This window comes from Cyanistes caeruleus, chromosome 7, assembly GCF_971803275.1.
Source record: "Cyanistes caeruleus chromosome 7, bCyaCae1.hap1.1, whole genome shotgun sequence".
In the NCBI taxonomy this organism is placed as follows: domain Eukaryota; kingdom Metazoa; phylum Chordata; class Aves; order Passeriformes; family Paridae; genus Cyanistes; species Cyanistes caeruleus.
The window spans coordinates 32,185,634-32,202,816 of record NC_141707.1 but is presented as its reverse complement, the minus strand read 5'-3'; the positions used below and the strand labels follow the sequence as shown (position 1 = coordinate 32,202,816).

General features: G+C 40.2%; 1 protein-coding gene across 6 annotated transcripts in view; it reads left to right on the top strand.

Moving 5' to 3' along the window:
* The first annotated feature begins 415 nt into the window (after window positions 1–415).
* The window catches only part of ZNF148 (zinc finger protein 148), a 35,306-nt gene continuing 18,538 nt past the window's right edge, over window positions 416–17,183 (top strand). For 2 of the 6 annotated variants that reach the window (XM_086896643.1, XM_086896641.1), the window contains exon 1: window positions 416–501. The gene's annotated coding sequence lies outside the window, so the exon portion shown is untranslated. The other 4 variants (XM_086896644.1, XM_086896642.1, XM_023947519.2 and 1 more) reach the window with 3 other exon arrangements.

Below are 17,183 nucleotides of genomic sequence, written 5' to 3'. Positions count from 1 at the left end.
CCGATGCCCGAAGGGTCTCTCCCGCCCCGCCTCCGCTCGGGGCCGGCGCGGGCAGCGCTCCCACGGCCGCGGCGGCCTCCTGACCCGCGCGTAACCCGGCACCGCCCGCCCCGCCAGCAGCCGCAGCCCCGGCGGGGCTCCCGGCTCCCGTCTCGCTTCCCGATCGCCGTCATCCCCATCCCCATCCTCCTCCTCCTCCTCCCGTCCCGCCGGTCCTCCGGGCGCGTTTCCCGTGGTGCAGCGCGCGCGCGGCGCTCTGGCCGGGTGTCGCTGTCACCGCCCGCGGACGCTCGGCGGAGCAGCAGGAAGGAGCCGCCGCCGCCGCCGCCGCTCCCCCCGGGCTCCCCCCGCCGCCGCCGCCGCCCCGCGGCCCCCACTGCCCGCGCCCCGCCGCCCCCGCCATGCCCGGGGCCGCGGCACGGCCGCTCTGAGCCGCCGCCGCCGCCGCCGCGCCCCGGCCCGGCCCGGCCCGGCCGCCTTCTCCTCGCAGCTCTGCGGCCGGTAAGTGCCGGCGGGAGCGAGCCGGGGCCGGTCGGGGCCGTTCGGTGCGCGGAGGGAAGGAGGGAGGAGGAGGAGGACAGGGAGGGGAAGGAAGGGAAGGAAGGGAAGGGGGGGCCGCGGCGCGGCGCGTCCCGCATGGGCCGCGCTTGGCCCCGGCGCGGAGAGGCCGGCGGGGAGCGGGGGATGAAGAGGCGGCGGGCGCCCTCCGCCCGCTGCTCCCGCTGCTCCCGCTGCTCCCGCTCCCTCCGTTCCCCCGGCCGGGAGCCGCGGGGCCGCGCAGGCCGCGCCGGGGATTGGGCCGGCGGGGCTGCCTGACAGACGGACAAAGAGCTGACGGACGGACGGACAGCGCGTCCCTCCGGCCCCGTCCTCCCGGGCCGTATCCTCTCGCTGCCCGCCTCTCCATTGTTCCCGGTGTAAGATAGGTGAAGCGTGCCGACCTGCGAACAGTCATTTCGTTTGGTTTTATTTCTGCATAACCTTCTCAGAGTCTCCTCTCAGCTGCTCGGAGGAAGCTTTTGCAAGGCACCTCTTTTCCCCAGCGTCGGGAGCTGCTAACAAGTGCCAGGCTGGAAGTGGCTTGGGAGAGCAGGGGGGACCAGTAGGAGTTGAAGAGAAATTAGTTGGGCTTCAAACACTTTCACTCATCAACATCATTCCTCCCCCGATTCCTGCCAAACCTCAGCTGGGGTGAGTGCAGCAACGTCTGCATTAAGCTGGGTCATGGAAAGGGAAGACATTAATGTTGCAAACATAAATCATCTCTCTGATCACTTTGTTTTTGTAAACTGTTTAGGGCAGCTGTGAGAGATTTTGCAGAATGATTAAAAAAAAAGTATTTATGTGGAATCCGCTGATCACAACTTTGGTCTTGCTTTGAAAGTCTGCTTGGAGTATAACCTATCTCTGTCTGCATACACGTGACATTCTGGTCCAAGAAGTTGTAAATGGGAGGGATGTTTTAGTCCTGATGAGCAGCATCTTTGCCGCTGGATGGGACAAATGACAGAGGACTGTGTTTTTTCTTTTGAATAGGATCTCAGTTTCTCTGTTTATTTCTGTGCTTATTTGCAAATGTCAGTGGTACTTTACAAGCTTGCTAGGAACCTGGGCCCTACCCATCTTGCTTCAACATTTTGGAGTGCCCATATCCAATTTCATTGTTGTAAGTGGTATAAATTTAGTAGCCATTCTCCATGAGTTTGGTGAATATGCCTTGTGAAGGGAAGAAGTAGAAAAACAGTACTACCCTGCATTAATTTTTGCAGGTGTTCTTACCCTATTCTCAAAATGAGTCTAGATAAACCAGCAGTCTGATTGAGACTTGAAATCTATCCTGCTATGTGAAAAGTTTGCATACCTTCAGGCAATGTTAGTTTTTCAGTGTTCACTTCCAGTGTTGGGTTTGTGCATTGTCCAGTGACAGCTGTCATCTGCAGGAGTTTTGGCTGCACCGGAAGCTCTGGAGCATGTGAGGCCTGCTTTCCTGTGGATCTCGTGGGATCTGCAGGCTCTTGGTACAGGGTACAGACGCATTCATAGGAGACACCAGCAAAGCCTGCTCTTGTTACAGTAATTTAGGAAAACAGAATTCATTTTCAGTTGAAAACTGTTGTAATGGCCTTTCATCACGAATTTACAACTGAGTGTATGTGTGTGTTTAGTTTCCAAAAGCGTTTTCTTTGTAGTTTTTTTCTGGATGTCTGCATGCCCCTCTTCCCCAAGTACACCTGTACTTAGTCAGTGAGCTGATATAAATGAAGCAAGCTGAAAAAGATGAGGATGATCTCTTGCATTTAGACTGCTGTGTGCATGTGTACTTCTGTCTTTGCTCCTCAGGCTGAGACCTGAGGGAACAGATGTGTATGTAATCTATGATTCTGTTACTGTCTGTCTTGTCCATGTGTGTTTCAAGTCTACTGTATTGCAAACATATTCTGTTTATGGAAAAATCCCTAATATAATGGATCATGAAATCAAACTATTAAGTGGGTAAGTAGCTACTTGAAGAACCACAATGATTAAAAAAAGAAAGGGAGGAGAATTATTCAGAATGTGAAACGTTATATTGCAGGCTGTATTATTCACCTGAAGGAGTGTACACTTTGGAAATATTGTTATGAAGTTTTTCAAAAGGTGATTTTCCCTCTGAGTTCAGTGTGTACAAGTTTATTTATATGAGGATATAAAGCACTGTGGAGTGTGGGGGTGTTCTAAAGACAATTGGTGTAAAAACATTGAGGTTGGAAGTTTGTACTTCCATCTGAGAATTTCTGTCTACCAGTAATATTAGAGTTGAACTCTGAGAATGCTAATAATAGTGAAATATGGTGATGGTTCATTTAAAAAAGTTTAGCTCACTTCTACATATGTTCTTTTCACCACAGGTTCAGTAATACAGGTTTGCAAATAGTGGAGCTCAGGGTATGGGTTGTTAGTATATGATTCAGGTTAAACATTTTAAAATGTACTAATGGGGAGGAAGTGTTTGTTGTACTCTAATAATTTGGGGAGAAATATGGTGGCTTTGGTTTTTGTGTCTGCTGCAAGACAGTTGTGATTTTTTTTGTGACTGGAATCTCTGTAGTGTCTTCCTAAGATGAGGATTGCTGTGTGGGCTCTTACAAATGGAGACCTGTCTGAATGGAGCAGCTTGATGGAGTGGGCCTTAATCTATCAAAACTCCTTTAAGTGTTTAGCATAATTTGGGATTAAGTTTGATTTAATTTTAGCTCTAATACAAAATACATCTTTCTCTGTGAAATAACAGAAGTTAAATAAGAAATATTAGTACTGGAGTAATGTCTTTAATAAATAAAGATACTCCTAACTGTGGAATGAAGCATCCAGCTTTCCTGTCCAAACTTAGCTAGCATGTTAATAGATACTAAATGAATGGTGCAAGCATTGAAAAGTAAGCACCAGTGGAAATATTTCTTACTTTGAAGGCTCTTAAATGGATCTAACAGAGAAATAGAGAGGTTTTATTTAAAATAAGTACTTCCTCTGCATTTGCCTGGCATTTTAATGATAGCTGCCTTTCAAACCAGAATTATTTATGATGAAATAGGTTCAAGCCTTCAGCTTGCAGTTGGATCTGCATAACTGAGTTTTTGAAGACAAAAGTAGTCCCACAGAGGCTCCATGGATGGAGCCAGACATGGGTGTCTGCTTCTATCAGGTTGCAGGGCTTATGTAAAAGATCAGTACTGTGATTAAGTTCCACTTTAATTTGTTTAGGGTTTTTTGAAAGAAGCACTTTTGGGAAAATTGTATTTTTTGGAGTACTGAGATTCATGATTTTTTTTTTTTTTTTCTTTTTTCAGTTCTGTCCATTGGCATCTGTGCAGAAACCCTTGTTTTAGTATTGAGACAAATGTATAAACTTACTGTTTTTTAATAGCTGAGACATAGCTATTGACAGAACATGTCAGCAAACCACAGCCATTGGCTATAATATGTAGTTATATGGCAAGCACAAATTTCTGTCTAACAAAGGAAAATCCATTCAGATTTTTATGAGATTTATTTTCATTTACACAAATGCTGTTAGTTACTTTATTTCAGTACTTTCCAATGAAGTTAAATACACAACCCCATCTGTTTAGCTCATTAGCTGGTACTCTATATACATTTTAAATGTACATTTTTTTATCTACATAGAACAGAATGTTTTATACATCAGCAGTAATTCCATAAACTACACTAGTGAAAAAAATTTAAACTATTTAACTTACAAATTATTGTACAAATTAAAATACAATAACATATGTGAGTATTCAAATATTATATGTGATTAAATTATCTTCGCGTGACTCCATATAGAGATATTTTTTTGTATATCATTCAGCAAGTTGGATAAAATACTTGGAAAAAAAAATCTATAATATGTTCTCACAAAACTTGATTGTAAGTGTGTTCCAAGGGGAAATTCACTGTCTTTTAGAAAAGAGTGTGGAAGCCACAACCTGAGAAGGGTTAGAATCTCCTGATAACTTATTTCACACAGTCAGAATGTTATTTTGGAGATAATATAAAAGCTGGTACTGCTTTTGCTCCAAAGTAATTTTTAATGTTCTCTTAAGATATTATCAGTGTGTTAGTGTATTCCAGGCTATGATATCAAGAGGTAGCAGTGCGAATACTGTAATGTAGTTAATGTATTACTAACTTATATTATTTTATTATTTCATTGCACTTTTGAAAGCAGTAAGCCATAGCTCAGTAACAGCATGTGTATTGGCCTGATCCTGGAACTGATATACTCTACTGGCATATTAGTATCACAGGATCTGCATCTTGTCACGGTATGTGCAGAAAATCTTAAGACAGTGCTGTCTAATTCTTCCCTTATGACTAGGATGACATTTTTATAAGCGCAGAATTAAACAGTCTGATGATAAAATGAAATCTGTGTGGGAAGAAGTTCCAACCTGCAAACAGCAGTAGGGTATAATTTATGAGCAGCCTATCAAATATAAACTGTCTAGATCTCTTGCACTGGAAAAAACCCAAAAAATCCAGCATCAAAACCAAAATTCAAGGTGCCTGTAAAATGTCCATAAAACAGTTTTTTGATATAACATGTGATATTACACACATGTAAAGCTGTTGTGATATCTGTGTGAGCTCAGCTATATGACTGATAAAGCCTTCTGCTCTAAAATTGTTTCAAATGGCAGCTACATCTGCAAGGTTAAAGATGCCCATTCATAAAAACTTGTACAACTGTCTTAAATGTTTCTGTAATAATTTCCCATAAAAATCTCTGTTAACTTCTGCTACTTATGCACCCCACCATGGATATAAAAGACTTCACTAGAGAGGTTTACAATGCCAGTAATATCATGACCAGGTCGTGTTACCTTAGTGCAAGAGGTGAAGTGAGAAATACTGATGCTGTGCAGATGTGTCATAGTCATATGATCACTAGCAGTATTCAAGAAAAGGGAAAAAACAACTTTTTACATTCTCTGAATATTACCTGCTATGTGATTGCCCAGAAAATTTGTCAGATTTTTCTTTTTTTTTTGTTAGGATTGTATTTGAATCAAGGAAATGGTGATAATGCTCCTAAAAAGTGTGTGTGCATGCAGATGTATATGCAAGACACTTGTGGCATGTATTTATGATGCTGTCTGGCATAAAGCTCTACTCCTGGATAATGGGAAATGTTCATCATAAAATGAAGTTTATTTTGCCAAACAATAAGAAGCATATTTTAGTGCCTGGGATGTCACTGGGAAGGGGCAAAGCAAGAAGCAGTTTCTAAATACACTGGATTTCTGCAGGATTCTGTGGGTACTGAAAACTCTTCAGGCTTGCTTTCAACAAGTGATCTTCAGTATTGCACTGCAGACATTCTTCAGTTTTGTAAAGGCAGGGAATAGGGAGCAAAGTGAGTATGTAAGCCAGGAAATAAATACATTCCATGGGATCCATGGATGATTTTTTTTTTAGTGTCTAGGCATTATAGGAATCAGAATTTCCAGATTCAGTGGATGATTTCAGAGTGTCTCAAATAGGAGTGCTCTGAAGCAAATTATCACCTCCTGAGGCTTGATTCTCATCTGGTTTTGACCACATACACACAGTGGCTTCTAACATAGGTCACTGTTACATGTCAGTCTCTATCAAAATACATGTGATTTGGATGACAATTGGCAGGCTTTTAAGTTGGGTCATTCATAGCACTGAGCAGTTCTTGATACAACAGTAACTATATACATAAATTTAAGACATGTTCTCTTTTCTATCTGTAGTTTCTTTTAATAAAGAAGTTCTTCACAATACACTGGTAAACCCAACCAACTCCCTTTTTGCTAGAGTAATCCTGCACTGTGAAGAAAATTTTTGTATTGACCACTATAGGTCAACTGCAGAGGGAGGTGGTCAATCCTCAGGGTACCAACATGTGGTAAAATTATTTTACCAAAATCACTTGCAGATTTTCATGACATGCCCATGAAATATTGATTTTCAACTTATGTTTTGACCTTATAACTGATTTTCTTGAAAATGAAGTCTAGTGTGAAAGTGCCCTGAGTGAATATTGCTTTAACAATATCAAATAAAAATGAATCTTTCATATGGGAAAGACTGCTGTCATCCTTCAAGGAGGAAAGCTTTATTAGGCTGTGGTTCTCAGGAGCTTCCTCTGTCACTGGTGAACCTGACAGTTACATTTTCTGATGAATTTTTGTCTGAGTCAGCAAAAAGATGTCAAAGTTATATGATTGTGTTCTGAGAAGCAGGAAAGCTTGTATTGTTACGGGCTATAAGGAAGTAAGGAAAAGCTACTTGGCTTTAGTGTTATTTTTTTCCTGGTAGAGATTATGAAGTTGTCTTTTTAAATGACTTGTAGAAAAGAATTTTTATGTATTTGAAATGTGTTTTTTTATGATCACCAGTGATGAAATTAAGCTACTGAGAGGGGGATTAAAATAGAGTTTATGGAAGAGGAGCACACAGAGGATGATCATCCAGTTGTCACAGTATTTTACTGGAAGATGTGGAGTAGGTGGCAATTTGTAGACAAAACCAGTGGGCTTGTTGTCTGAATCTGACAGTTAAAAGTAGATCATGCAAACCAGGCGTGTTCAGCTGGTGCCTGTTGGGAATCTGTACTCAGCGTTATATGCACTATATTGGATCAAATGTAGTGCAGCTTTAAGTGTGAGTTTGCTGCCACTTTTCAAGGAATAGCGATATAAAAGGATAAACTGACAGAAAACTTGATCTGTCAATTCTTTGCATGATCTTGCATTTTACTGTCAAGTGTGCCTTGGTGTCATCCCTGGATTACATTCCTTATAGGTCACAGGACAGGCAGGGGGCTTTCCACAGTTGTGGTGATGAGACTGTGGCTGCACGTGCAGAAAAAATTGAATCTGTTGGAGTTACATTTTACGTGCCTGGAATTTGCTGTAACATTGTAAAACTGTAAAACTCTTCCCACATCTGCTTGGACACAAGTTCAGCAGAGAAGTCTTGGCCCTGGTGCTTCTATCTTGGGTACCTGGACAGGTATTGATACGACAAGGGGTAATGAACTGGAAAAGGGCAGATTTAGAGCAGATATTAGGAAGAAATTCTTGACTGTGAGGATGGTGAGGCACTGGAAGGGGTTGCCCAGAAAAGCTGTGGATGCCCCATGCCTGTCAGTATTCAAGGCCAGGCTGGATGGAACAACCTGGTCTAGTGGAAAGTGTCCCTGCCCATGGCAGGGGGATTGGAACTAGGTGATTTTTAAGGTCCCCACCAAACCAAACGGTTCTAGGATTCTGTTACAAATTGTTTCCCTATTACCTGTGGGACACACCTCTGCACTGAGGGAACCTGAGTGAGTGCAGCTGCGTCAGCGTGTTCAGGGCTTCAGGAGATGGACTCTTACCACAGCTGGATGAGGAACCAGTATCTGGAAAGTGGTTCATAAAGGCAGAATATGCTGAATTTTGCTTTCATCTGAATCCTGTCAGAATATTTTCTGACTTTATAGCTTGCTTAGTAATATGTATTATATTGAATGTATTTTGCTAAGACTTGGCTTTATCGTGAAGTTATTTGGCTATGGGTTCTCAAAAGTTTCAGACCCGTTTGGAATGGTAGCCCTTAATTATTGGTCTGTGAATTAATGGCATCAAGAACCTTCAAGATTTTTGTTCCTAATAATTACAGGAGTTGTTATAAACACATATTGTATCTTTTGATCATTCTGAATTCCTGTTTTAGTGTTTATTCTGGGACTTAATTAGTGAGAATTAGCTGCAGGGCACCAAAGTCATTGAGGTAGAATCCAATTTCCACAACCTTTTTATTCAAGAGGGCACAATCCTGAGAAGTCTGTGTTTTATTTTTTGGATTATTTTCAGTCTTAGTTAATGGGCCAGGATGTGTGTGTTATTATTGCTCTTATAAAATACTTTCTAGACATCTCATGTTTTGGCTTGCCTCAATCTGAAAATGGGCTTAAGTGCCTGAAAATTGTTTGAGAAATTTAAAACTGTAATGAGGAAAAATCACCTTGGGGTATGTGGTAGAAGTCAGCGGGATTTCTTATTCATACCATTTGTGAAATATTAAGGGAAGGAGTTACCTGGAAGTTCTTGCTGAGGTTGTGGACAGTCTTTGAAAAGGATACACTGCAAAAGCACACTGGATTTAATACTTTTTTTTTTTTTTTCTTTTGAAGTAAGGGTCATTCAGATTAAAAATGAATTTAAAAAGACTGATTTACAATTCTGGAATTTTATGTAAGTGGGATAGGAATAGTTCTTAGTTGATTTAATCTGACCACAAAAGTTGGTTAGCAGTAGGGAGGTGGTAGATTTGTTGCAACAGTGTGGAAAAAAAAAAATCCTAACTGGTGACGAGTATACTCTTAGAAAAACCTTCTTTGTTGTCTTGGCAAATGTACCTGGGTTGTAACATGCTTGTGTTCCAAGAGGGGTTTTGAGAAAGTGACCTGTTTGCTCACTTTTGGGATTTTAGAGTTTATTTCTACTCCTTCCCCCTCTGGCTGATTTCATACTGCCTTTAAATACTAGCACATGTCAGTTTGTGTGCTGACTCTTCTGTTTATTCTTGATGAAGGTGCTTGGTACTGTTCTGATGCTGTAAGAATGCAGTTTAGGCCACAGCAATCCCTGATTCCAGTGATGAAAGTTGCTCCTTGATGCCCAGTTTGTAACTGCTTGAATATCTGAAGAACAGTGATAGATTTTCTTTTTCTGGTTCACCGTTGGTCAGTGCTGTCCCTAATGTAGTGTAGTGTCACAACATCCTCTGCTCCTTTTATCATTCTTTAAAGGAAAGAAAGGGTTACCACCAGGCTATACAGGTTGAGATGCTGCTTCTAGTGATACCTAATCATTGTTATTGCCCTGGTTTTATATTCCTGTAAAGATGCCATCTCTGAAGGGTCCAAATGCTTTTTGGAAATGTCATGAGCATTTTGAGAAGTAACTGCCACCTGTGATTCTTTTTCTTACCCAATGAGATTATTATATGGGTTTATTTTTTCCATTGACTATATTACATACGTGTTGCCTTTTGTTTATGTTAGCAAATGTGAAATAGATATTAAATTTTTAGTTTCCAGCTGTATTAGTCTTATGAAATAGGTAGGTCACTAAAAGGCCTTTTTTTTTTTTTTAATACAGGTAGGGTAGACCTATAGGGTTTGAAGAGGAGCAGTGACTAGAGATCTATGTCTTTGAGCTTTAGGTTCTTTCAGGTCCCCTGGCCCAGATTTTTGGCCCCATCTTTTCAAGTGGGTCACTGAAGGTAACACTGTGGTATTTGAAAAACAGTATGGAAAGCATAGGATTTGCTTGGTCTCTGTGGAGTGAATCTTTTGTTAAAGAGGTATTAATTCTATTATGTTTTGGATTAACCGGATTATTTGAATTTCTGTTCCATGTGTAGATAGATGAAGGGTGTGTTTGAAACACAGCTGAAATGAAATAAATATCCGTTAAAAATGAAGTTAGGCTGAAGTATGACAATGCTTCTTCTGCAGAAGAATGAGATGAGAAAATGTTCCTTGCCTGGTGGAAAGTTAATTTAGAGAGAGCCAAGCATATTTTGTAGAATTTGTTTTGAGATGTTAGACAGAATGTAATCTTACCCTGAATAGGTTTACTGAAATGAAGTTAGGGGAAAAAAGCCTACTCTGTGCAAGGTGATATGCTGAAGTTGAAATTGGAACTTAAGAGAAACTTGGTTCCTGTATTCTAAAATACTTGCTTTGCTTTCACAACCTGAGAGCCCATGTTGAAATAACGTCTTTGAGTGCTGAAGTAAAATCTAGAAATATCACCTGTGCTCTGTAAGATCTGTATTGTTGTTATTCATGGCCTTCTCACCTATGGTTTAGAGTAGTGTTGTTTTTTTCCTGTAAGTGTTCCTGGTGCTGTCATGTATGTAAATGAGGAGTGTCTTCCAGAATCTCTAAAATGGTTTTTGCAGCTAACTTCCAGGTTTATTGAGCAAAACCTTCTTGGTTATACTTCCGTTAGCTTATTGTCCAATGTTATTTAATCTATGTGGATGTATTAAATAATTGTCTTGAATTTTTCTGTAATTAGTGTTTTTCTTTAGTACATGTAGACGGCCTTTCAGAAAACAATGAAGCTGAAGTAAAGGTATTACAAAAAAAGCACGTTTTTAGAAGAACAATTTTAGGTGTAAGTCAAGTATGCAGACCTTAAACTTGCAGCATTGAGCTTTACCTGTGCCACTTAATTTTACCATCCTCCTTATATTATTAACATATTGCACATTAATATTATACCACAGTATTTCATTATATGTGAAGCCCAAAGCCCCTATCTTTTTGAATGTCCATGTATTGAATAAGCAGCTGCTCTGTACTTTGCTTTCTTCTTGTTGCATAACATGTGTTCTCTTACTGTGCTCTGCTTAATCCTGCTCTGAAGGTAGAATGAATATATTTCTTTGTGAAATTTCTGTAATAGTTATCTGTAGGCTTGCGAGGCCCACAGAGATAGTGTCTACTGCTTGCTTCACACCTAAATCCAAGGTGGATCATTGCACCTGATTTAGAGACAAGAAGTGGAAAGATGGGAGGGGGAATGATTTGCCCAGATAACAGATTTGCCCCAAAAGCAGTGACAGAGCTGCAAAAAGAAGCCAAATTTCTCATAGCCCTGTTACGTTGTGGTGGTAAACAATGTTTCTGTTTTCAAAGTCTTACTCTCCTGCTTACCTTTCTTTGTTGTCAGTCCCACATTGGTGTGCCCCATTCATCTAATGATTCTGCACCAAAGTGGCTGCTCCATCTTAGTTGAAAACCTGCTGCTGGCTGGGCTTTCTGGACAATGGTTAGGTCCTGGGAGAGGCCAGACCCTCTTGCCCACCTTCTCACAGCAGTTTGCTCAGTCCCTGATGCAGGCTTACCTTTCCATCCGAGGTGTGCAGCCTTCTCCCCTCAGGGGCAGTGCTGACCGCAGGAACAAGAGCACCACAAACTGATTAGTTCACCCTTGTGACCTATATTGAATATTGCTTGTTATTACAAGTATTTTACTATGCCTCAGGGAGAGGAAATGGATATTTCTTATTTTATGGCTGGAGAATTGGTGCCTGTGAGCAAGATGAAAATTTGTGTTTGATGTGGATGTGCATTGAGCTCTTTAAGAGCTTTTTTTAAAATTAAAATAGCGGCATCACATTCATCTTTGTATTTTTAAAGTATTGCTGTACGTGACGTAATTGCAGCCCTGAGTACTCAGCATTTTGGGTAAATCTGACCCAAATGTGTCAGAATAAGCAGCCAGAAGATGTGCCAGATATAATTATTGATCACCTATTTTTAAAAAAAAAATAGTAGAAAGGACTTGATCCTATTTTGCAAGGCAGTGTTCAACTGCCTAAATGGTCATGGCTTTCTTTTCATGCACTCTGTGACTCATGCATGTCTTGGCACTTGTAACAAACAGAGCAAGGATATTATAATCTGTCTGACTAGTTTGACATATTTTTATGGAGCATTCCATCCAGTGTGCTGTAGAAAACCACATATGTATGTGTGTGTATATATATGTATATATATATATGTATGCACATATACTTATGGTATTTGTATTTTAAAACTGTGCAGTACCAGTATTTGTGCTTAGGATTGCCCTGTCTCACTTGCATGATCTTGCCCTCAGCCTTGTTGAACTTCACAAAGTTCACACCGGCCCATCTCTGCAGCCTGTCAGGGTGCCTGTGGATGGCATCCCTTCCCTCCAGGACCTGGTGTCTTTGGGAACTTGCTGAGGGTGCCCTCAATCCCACTGTCCAAGTCCCTGACACTGATGTTAAACAGCACCAGTCCAAGCCCTGAGGAATTCCACTGGTCACTGGTCTCCACTTGGACACTGAGCCATTCACCACAACTCTGAGTGCAGCATTCCAGCCAATTCTTTATCCACCAAGGAGAAGGAACATATGCACACACATATACAGACCTTTGGTGTTTGGGCCCATTTGAGAGCAACAAACAGCAGGTTGTCATCTTCCGTAAAGCAGCGCTAGCATAGTGCTTGTGATGGGTAGAGATGCTTCACAGATAGTTGCAGATGGTAAAGAAATTGTGAGACACAAGGAGTTTAAGGGCTTGTGAAAAAATACTGCATTTTTAAAAATCTGAGCATTAGTGTAGGCACCAGTGATAGGGTGGACTCCCAGAGTTAGGAGGAGGGATTGCCCCTTTCAATGACCTTAGCTGTTAGATTTGCTCTGCTTTGTGATAGAACTGCACTGTTGTCAAAATCAAATGAAAAAACATTTGATACACTATCTGAAATATTTTTATGGTTTCAGTTTGGGGCATGCAGGAGATAGATGAAATTTCACAATATTTTCACTGGTTGAAATGGTACATACATTTTATATAAGTATAAAATGCTACTTAGAAGATGCTGGGTTGCCTTAATTATGTGTAGTGCTTGTTTTCCTCCATGTAAATGTCATCAGAAGTCCCCAGAGTGAGCGCTTTTGAGTGTCCAAGTTTCATGGTGCAAAGACAGAAATCCTGCATTGTTCTTCTGAGGTTAACTACCCAGTGGGAGAAATTCCCAGATAAATTCTCAAAAATAACTCTTTTCTAGTAGTTTATAACTTAGTGCCACATAACCAGTGGGATTTTTTTTTTTCCAGATAAAAAGTAGCATTGCCTGTGATTTTTGGACTACTTAAAATATGTTTGTAACACTGGTGACACCCCTGTGGATTTTGACATGGAACTGTGGCTTTTTAAAAACAGCATCACAAGCTTTTCCATATGCACATTTGATATTAAATGATGGATATGCTGGTGATGATGGAATACAGATTTCAGGATAAGAAAGGTGACAAAGATTTTCACGCATGGATAATTTTATGCACGATAAGGAGATTTTCTGTGAGTAATCCTGTTGATTGTAATAGGACTATTCACAGCTCAGTATGAGTGTTAGTCTTGGTGGGATCAGGCCCTGCACTGGCATGTGTTCAGCAACATGGAGCACTCAGAAATAACTGTGCAACAAGTCATAAGAGTGTATCATATGTTACCTTTTAGAATGTGTTGATTTTATGATCTGTTAACCTTTTCATGATGATTTATGTTTGATTGCTTTCTTTTTGCAAGTCAACACATTCTAATTGATTCTTATAAATACTTGTGTGTTAATTTAAAAATAGTTCTTTTAGCTGAGTGTTATTTTTCTGAGTAGGGAGAAGAGAGAATTTTATTTAATGTTCTTTATTTAGAAACATTAAGTAGGGTATTATTCTTTACTCTCTAGGCTTCTGTGGTATGGTAAAAATTGAAACTTTGATATTGTGAAAGGTAGCTGTGTTTCCTTTTATATTGGACTATATCCATATTTTAATAGTGCAACTAAATATATTTTCTGATGTGATGAGAATAGTCAGCATTTTTCATGGTTTGATAGGGATTTAAAGTGGATGCTAAGAACCTCTTAAGTTCTAATTTTTCTCTTTCTTTTGGTGGTGGTTTCATTCATGGAAATGTTTAAACATTAGTAGTTTTAAATATGCTATTAAGCCCTGTTGCTATGTCTTTCTTCATTAGCATTAGGAATTGCAGAATTATTAGTGACTTTCATACTTCATTTTAGGAGGAAAGCATTTGAGAATGTAGGTAGCCATTTTCCCCACGGTCTGAATTTGGCATAGCCGTTGGGTATGTCTGGGTGGTGGCTATGAGGTGTTCATCTGTGTGTTTGTGGAGCAGTTTCACAATGCACTTTGATCTGATCCAACCAGTGACCACTCCTGGAAGAAACAATTCTGTTCCCTGCTCCTGCTTCCTCACTGTCCATCTTCCATATCCTCCACCTGCTCCGTCCCACTGACCCAAATGAAACTTCATGGCATTTCTGCCTCTTTTGTCCAGCTCCCTTCCCAGCTGCAGAATGCTGTGCTCAACTCAGTAGGCATCAAGGAGGTCTGATCAGGGAGAGGTGCAAGACACTCCCCTTTGGGCAGGTACCCCTGTATTGGATTGTTTTTTGCAGCATCATTGGGAATTGGGTAAATAACAAAACACACCAAATGTCCCCCTGGAATGGCCCATGAGTTATAGTTGATTTTGTAGAAATTTGTCTATTTAGAAAGGTTTTACTAATCATGCCAGTGACCTGCTCTGATTATAAAGTGGTTGGTTAACTTTTTAATTCAGAATAAACCTTTCCAAAGTGAATTCCACTAAATAGGGAAGGAAAAAATTCTGTACTAGAATGAGAATGTTCATTTAGGGAGATTATAGATTTATGTACACTATATTAATTTAAGGTTGCAGTTTAGCACAAATAATTGTAGCATGACCATAGAGATGAGCCTTAAGTAGCTGAGGGGTTTCCCCAGATTGCCTTTTGGAAAGTTTATTCTGTGTGCATTTTGCACAAGTAACCTTTATATGTTTTGTGGTTTGGGCTCTGCATGTATTCCTTCTTCGAAAAGCTCTTGAAGCAAGGATGTGGGAGGAATGCTCAGGTACATGTTCTGTAGCTTCAGATATTTAGTCATTAGGATTTTTGCCTTGTCTTACTTTAATGAAAACACACTTCCCAAAATGTGGAGCTAAAATAATGTCATCAGGCTACTCCCAGTGTAAGGTTACCCTGAAACCATTTAATACCTTGGGCGGAGCACTGTGTCAGCTTTTGTGAGGAGAATCTTGGAGGTGGTTTTCATTAGAACAGTATCAGGTTGCTAAAGGCAAGTTAGAATTGCTGTTGTGCATCCTGGCTCTTGTGTTTGGGTTGTTGTATCTTAGAAAACATGGTCAAAGAGAGCTTATTGCTATAGTGGAAGTCATATTTCTGTCATAAGTCTTTGCTAGAGTCCTTCAGAAGGAGCTGAGGTTTAAGCAAGAAGAACAGTTATGTTTAAAAAACTTTCTTCTCCTATTTCCTTCAGCATTCTTTCATTCCTTTTTGCCTTGGAAAAGTAGGGAGAAGATAGTGTAGGAGCAAGGGTGGAGTGAGTTATGGATATAGAAAGCAGATAATCATGCTTTTTAACACTTAAAAAGAGTAGTAGGAATTCTAAAACAGCAAAGACTTTCACAGGACAATATTTAAAAATACAGGAAGTCCATCTTTCTTAAAAAAAAAAGGCAGAAACATTAAACTAATTCTGTTCTACAAGTAAATAAAAACCTAAACTAAAACATCTAAACTGTGGATGATTTTCATCTTTTGTCTCTGCTGTTAATCCTTAAATGTGTTTTCTTTTCTCCTCGGTCATAAATAGTCTTTTAAATCCTACAAAATTCATGTTTGTGCACATACGGATTTTATTTTTAAAGTGAACCCAATTGGTATCTCTGACTACTTGCTCATTAAATTAAATAATGCCTTACTGCATTCTTAAGAAAAGAAGGGAAAAGACAGAGTAAGCCTTACCATCAATCAAAGTGGAGAGCAAGCGCTGGACCAGGTGTTATACGCTGGTGGCTTACAGATTTTGCTGCTTTCCTTCAGGGTCTCTGTTCAGATCTACTTCATAGCAGCCACCATCCCAGCAGACTTTTGGAATCAATTAATGCTTTCTCTTGATGGTATTTTTATTTTTGATTCTGAATTGAAATGTCATGCATTTTATGCAGCGTGTTTTCATTTAAGTGGTTGTTTCTTTAATTAGGAATATTGTCTCTACCACTCAGCTCTCCAGCTCAGTGCATGAAGTCTTTGGAAAAGCTGATGTCAGGGTTCCTGAAATGAATAGTTCTGAAGTGCAGCCGGAGGCTTTAGTGAAGCAGCGGTTTCTCAATGAAGCGATGTCATTCACTGGATGGGGATGTGCTGCAGGCAGCTGTGGAGCACCCTGTGAAAAGAGAAGGTTCTGGGAGGGTCCTGTGAGACCTTTTCCAGGCAGTCCTTCCCCTTTCTCTCTTTCCCGGGGAGCTCTGCCCATAGATGTCTCTTGTGAAATGCTTTGCCTACAGTAAAGGCTTGGAGAACCTCCACCAAGCAAAATGTATTCTTTAAAAGTTTTGTTGACAGCTCTTTTTATCTCAGTTTATAGAGGAACTATATACTCTAAGAAAAATGATGAGATTACTTGGTGAAGTGTAATAGAAGTTCTGAAATTCCATGAAAAACATATCTGCAATGGGGATAACAAAGTCTTATGCCAAGAAATTTGCTTGTGTATGTGTATGTGGTTTTCATTTTTGTAGCTTCCCTAGAGATAATCTCTAAGTAAGTTGATCTTTACTTTGTAAGTTGGTCTTTATTTCACAAATGCATCTTGCACTTAAAAATGTACTTAATCTTTGCAGGCTTGGTAAAGTGATCTTGCTTGAATGCTTTTGACTTACATTTCTTTATCACACTGTCATTCTTCCAAGAACACTTCTCATCTTCAGTTTAAATGATAGGATTCCTTTTATGTGAGCCGAAAGGTGTCACTTGACAAATTACAAGTGTTTTACTGAATTAATTGCATTTGGGATGCTTCTTGCTTGGATTAATAGCCTGTTTTTATTTGTGGTTCTTTGTTTTAAAACATTACCTCTTTGTATTAAAACATCACCTGCGAGTCATGTAACTTACGATGTGTTTCGTCTTCTCATAAGCAGCCTAACACTAAGAGTTCTCACTATTTTTCTGTGAAAAGCCAGGTGTTTGAAAGCCTAATTTAATAAGCAGTGCACTCAC